The sequence below is a fragment of the Chinchilla lanigera genome, unplaced genomic scaffold (assembly GCF_000276665.1).
Source record: "Chinchilla lanigera isolate Chin_1 unplaced genomic scaffold, ChiLan1.0 scaffold00081, whole genome shotgun sequence".
Taxonomy (NCBI): Eukaryota; Metazoa; Chordata; class Mammalia; order Rodentia; family Chinchillidae; genus Chinchilla; species Chinchilla lanigera.
Window position 1 is genome coordinate 6,456,979 of NW_004955482.1, and position 5,924 is coordinate 6,462,902.

Sequence of the window (5,924 nt, forward strand, 5' to 3'; positions counted from 1 at the left end):
CAGCGGCGCGGCAGGGGAGGGCGCGGGCCCCGGCGTGACGTCACGGGAGCACCCAGCCAATCGAATGCCCGCACCCACCTCTTAAAGGTGCAGGAAAACTGCCACTTATTTAGGCGGACAAAAAAAAAAAGGGGGAGGCCACGCCTCCCTGCCCCGCCCCTAGCCACCGCCCCCTCCCCTCCGGGCGACCCGGGAGCAGCCGGACGCCGGCTACAGGCTGCAGCCCTCGCGGGTACCTGGGTCCAGGGACGGCCACTGGGGCCCCGCCGCCGGGTCCGCCCCGGGCTCGGGGACCGGCGCTCGGCCTGGCTGCGGGCGGGGAGGGCCCTCCACGTGGTGGGTGGGGGTAGGGCTCCTCCTTCGCTTTCTTCTGCGGGGCCCGGAACTGAGCGCTCAAAGCACCTTTCTGATTGTGCGGGGTGTCGTGGCTGCTGTCACCTTACTTTTAATTAATGCAAAGACCGGGTCCTAGAATACCTAAGGGGTTTTCCTAGCGTGCGAAGCAGACCCGGGGCCTCCTCCCTGTGCGGGGCCAGCCGGAGCCCAGCTGTCTGCTCCGGACCCCGCCGCCGCGTGCAGTCCAAAGGCTGTGGCTGTTGCTGTGCAGTCTGGCCAGCACACCAGCTCCTAGATAATTCCAAAGGGAAAATTCTGAGCCAGTTTTCTACTCTGTCAAAAGGGGGACGATTTCTGTAGCTCAGCACACGCGCAAGGCCCTGGGTTCAATCCCCAGCGAGGGAGGTGGGGATCTTAACCCCAATGAACTGCAGAAGCAATGCAATGTCAACGCCTGGGAATTCCTAAAATACGACGTATAGTGGAACACTGCATATTTAGTGTTCTGAATGTGAGCCAGGTGTTGTTGAGATAGCTAGGCTGGCTCTCAATTTCACAGAGTTAACAAACATACCAGGAATGGAAAGTTTAGAAAAAGAACCAGTCTTCGAGGCTATACATACAGGAAGAGTGCGAGAAGACAGTGTAGTCAGCAGAGATACCCAGAAAATGGAACAAAAAAAGATCATTAAAATCCAACCATGGGGGGGTGACACACGCTTGTAATCAGCACTGAGGAGGCTGAGGCAGGAGGATCACCATGAGTTCTACGCCAGCCTGGGCTACATAAAGTTGAAGACCAGCCTGAACTGCATAACAGGGCCCTGTGTCCATGTCCCCAGGCCCCTAAAACGTACAGACCCCAGTTAGGAATGTTCCCAGAGGACAAGGGGCAGGTGGCCAGGGCCACAGCATGTGTAGTCACTAAAGGAACCTATAGTTAGCTTTACTCTAGGAGCACAGTGAAAGTCACACTCCAAGGAGGAAGTTTGCGATGGTAAGGAGATGTATGTGGCATGAACAGGCTGTTAGGGAAGAGGGTCAAAGGGACTGGTGGCGCCTGCCTGTAATCCCGGCACTCTGGGGGACTGAGGCAGGATGGAAAGTTTGAGCCTGGCCAGGACAATTAGCAAGACCCTCAGAATTTTAAGAGAGAGAGAGAGAGAGAGAAACCAGGTATGGTGGTGCACATCTGTAACCCCAGCACTCGGGAGGCTGAGGCAGGAGGATCTTTGTGAGTTTGAGACCAGCCTGGGCTACAAAGTGAGCTCAAGGCCAGCCTGAACTGCATAGCGAGACCCTGTCTCAAAAAGAGAGAGAGAGAGAAAGAAAGAAAAAAAGAAAGAAAGAAAGAAAGAGAAAAAGTTTGTTTTAAAGGGCTGAGGTTGTTGCTCAGTATAGAGGCCCTGATTCAATCCTCAGTGCCGCAAAAAAACAGCATTGTCTCTGCCTCCCGCCACCCCTTATGGGCCATCGCTCCCCTTGTGGTCACCTCTTGAAATATTTTTGTTACTTTGACTATTGATCTCTTTCTGAAAATAGGTATATTCTACAATCATCCATTTCAGACATCTTTTGACTCGTTAGATTTTACTTTTTTTGGCAGAGGGGAGCTCAAGCTGGCCTCAAAGTCATGGCGACGCTCCCACCTCAGCCTCCTGCACCAGCCACCACTCCTGGCTCGCTCCTTCCTTCCTTCCTTCCTTCCTTCCATACTTCCTTCCTTCCTTCCTTCCTTCCTTCGGCTATGGCACAGTGTAGTGGCCAGCGGCCCTTTCCAGACTCTTGCTGTCCGGTTCAAAGAACTGGACGGAACAGCTGATGAAGATGGAAATGCAACATTTATTTAAGGTTAATAAGAAAGAAAGAGAGAGCGCGCGCTGAAAAAGTGCTCTAAAGACACACCCTGCATGCAGGACGGGCCACTGCAAGAACAAGAGGGCAGCGCGACCAAGTCAATGGCGTCTTTCTTCTATTGACATCAGATCTGGGCGTGGGAAGCTGGGAAGCTGTTCTGCGCTTGCATCTCAGCTGTGATTTGACAGCTCTCTGTGATTGACAGGTCACTCCCTGTTGTCCACGCCCTAGTTCCCTCCCTCCCTTTCTCCCTCCCTCCCTTCCGCCCTCCCGCTAAGGATTTGAACCTGAGGCTCTCGCATGCTATCTAGGCATCAACTCTACCCCTGAGCTCCGCCCTCAGCTCCTTCTTTTTATTTTTTCTGCTCTCTCTGGAACTTCCGTTCGACATTGAACTTGCTTCCCCAACTCTATCTCTCCTTGTTGTTTTCTTTTTTAGTGCTGGGCGCAAACTCTATTTCCATTCTAGCCACACCATGATGCCTTTGGAAGGGCTCTGTTACAGGCGTCCCCTCCCCTCCGAACGCTGAGCCATGGAAACCCAAGTCCTTTATGTAAAAGGACAGTATTTGCGGAGAACCTACGCACACAGCCTGTCATAGTCATATTCCCAGATGACTCATAATACCTAATACAATGCAAACGTGTAAATAGTTTTTACACCCCCCCCCCCCGCCCAATGTCTGTAGCGTTCACTACAGATGCGGGGTCTTTCCCAAATATTTTCCGTCCGAGGTTGGTTGAATCCTAGAGGGCAAACCCCACAGATGCACGCCTGCTCCAGGCCAGCCTCCGCTAGGTGGGGAGCTGAAGGCCAGTCTGAGTTGTAGAGCAAGACCCTGTCTCAAAACAAAACAAAACAGAACTTTCTTAGAGGTTTCTCTTATTTTCTGATCTTCCTCTCTCCTTCCCTTTCTGAGGGAGCGTTATCTGCTCTGGTTTCATGGATACAATATCATCTCTTATCTCTCCCAGAACCTCTTGGGTTCATTAGAGCTGATCTTTGCTGCCTGCCTTGTGCATGGTTTTGTTCTTGTTTCCCTCGCTCTCGGGTCTGTTTTGAACCCGTCACCGTGGAAGCTCTGCAGAAACCTGGAAAGAAGCCACCAGGACATGGGCCAGGAGGGTGGTTCCAGCTCAGGAGAGGCAACAGGGCAAAACTGGGTCTCAGTAAATAAAACTATAAGCCAGGCTGTTCTGGTTTGTGTCTGGTTGTCCCCCCACCTCAAAGCCTCATACAGTCTTCAGGGGAGCAAGCTTCTCATAGGTGGCTGAATCTAGAGTTTGTTGATTCATGGTCCAACGCAGGGATTGTGGGTGTGAGTGTTACGCCTGCCCTAGGGCAGGTAGCCTGCATGCAATGTAAGGGACAGAAGGAGTCTTGTCTCTCTGTCTTTATGTTTGTTTGTTCTTGATGCCAGGAATAGAACTCAGAACCTTGCGCTTGCCAGGCAGGTCTGTGCTGCTGAGCTATATCAGGCCCCTTGTCACTCTCTCTTTTGCTCTTGCCACTTTTTGGTATCTTCTGCCACCATGAACAGTTGCTCTTCTGCCATGCTGCCCTGCCTTAAAGCCAGCCAATTATGGGCTGAAACCTCTGCACACTGAGCTAAATAAACCTTTCCTCCTTTAACCTTGGGTCTTGGGTATTTTGTCTCAGAAACGAGAGAAAAGTAACTAAGACAGGTATAGGGGCATATGCCTATAATCATAGTACTGGGGAAGCTGAGGCAGGAGGATCTTGAGTGTGAGGCCAGCCTGGATTACACGGAGAGACCCTGTCTCAAAATACATGCATAAATAAGTAAATGCAATCATTCAATAAGTGGCCTTGAGTCTGGCTTCTTTCACTTAGGATAATAGATCCCTGTTAGTGTTTCCTTGTTGCATGCCTCTGAGGTTTATTACTTTTTATTGTTATATAGTATTTCTCCTGCTTTTTGTTTTGTGGTGATAGTGGTACTGGGAATTGAATCCAGGACCTTTGCACTGAGCTATATCCCCAGCCATTTTTATTTTTTATTTTTTAAATTTTGGGACAAAGTCCTGCTAAGTTGCTTAGGCTGGCCTTGAACTCATGATTCTCTTACTTCAGCCTCCCAAGTGCTGAGATTTTAGGCGTGCACCACCATGCCCAGTAGCTAAGTAGCATTTCATTTCATGAATGTACTGTAGTTTGTTTTTCTTGTCGCCAGTGGAAAGGCCTTTCAGTTTTTTTCAGGTTGGAGTGATTATGAATGAGGCTACTGTAAACATCCACATCCAGGTTTCTGTACAGTCTTATTACTTGGGAGTAGACAGCTAGGTCATGGTGTAATCTTATGTTTAACTTTATAGGCAATCCACCTAACTTTTTTGTTTTAAGAGACAGGACCTGTAGTCAGGTGGTAGCATGTGCCTGTAATCCCAGCACTCTGAGAGGCTGAGGCAGGAGGATCCAGACCAGTTTAGGCAATTTAGCAATTTAGCGAGACCCTGTCTCAAAAAAAAAAAAGAAAAGAAAAAAGAAAATTGTATGAAGGCAAAAAGCAGATGAAGAATACTGATCATCATTAGCCTTTGGGGAAATGCAAATTAAAACCACAATGAGGGATCAGGACCTGCCTGATAGGAGGTCTAAAAAGAGTAAGGAGGAGCTGGGGATTTAGCTCAGTGGCACGGCGCCTGCCTGGCAAGTGCAAGGTCATGAGTTCAATTCCCAGTACCAGAAAAAATCCAAAAAAATAAATAAATAAAAAGACTGAGGATGCCTAGCATGGTGGGCCATTCCTGTAATCCCAGCAGGAATTTTGGAAGCTGAGGCAGGAGGATCTCAAGTTCAACTCCCAGTGAGGCAACTTATTGAGACCCTGCCTCCAAATAAATAATTAAAAAGACCTGGGGCTGTGGCCAGTGGGGTGTGGAGGGGAGACTGATACATGGGGTGTGGCTGGGGATGCAGAGCACCTACACTTTTCACACACAGCCAGTGGGAGCGTGAAGTTCATGGCCACATTTGCAAGAGTTCAGCAGACTGGAGTCAGGCTTGACGGCCTCTGCCTACGCTTCCAGCTACTCAGGAGGTTGGGGCAGGAGGGTCCCGTGAGTCTGGGGCTCGGGGTCAGCCTCAACAACCTAGTGAGGTCATGTCTCTCCCCGCAGCCCTCTTCCTTACTGGGACAGAACCTAGGGCCTTCTGGCTGTGCTACCTCCCAGCCTTTTGTTCGAGGCCCAGGCTGGCCTCAGAGTCTCAGCAATCCTCCTACCTCAGCCTCCCAAGTGCTGGGATTACACTTGTGTGCCACCACGCCTGGCTACAGTTAATACTTTGATGTAATGTCTAAAAGAAAAAGTCTTGTCTAATTTGAGATCATAAACATTTTCTTCTATATTTTCCATCTACCTGAAAACATTGGTTTTGCCGGACATGATGGTGCACGCGTAGGATCTCAGCACTCGGGAGGCTGAGGCAGGAGGACTGCTTCGAGTTCAAGGCCAGCCTGAACTACATAGTGAGACCCTGTCTCAAAAAACCAGAGAAAAGAAAAAATTTTTGCTTTTCTGTGTTCTGTGTTGGCCTCTAGTCCATTTTGAGTGACTCTGTGTTGTGATCCAAGGCATGGGGTCATTATGGTCCCACACAGATGTCCAGTTGTCTGGGCAGCCTTTGGTGAATGTTTGTAATTATTATGAATGGCCTCATCATCGCTGGGGTTCTGGGGTAGGGGATATTCTCGCCCCACTTTGCAGCT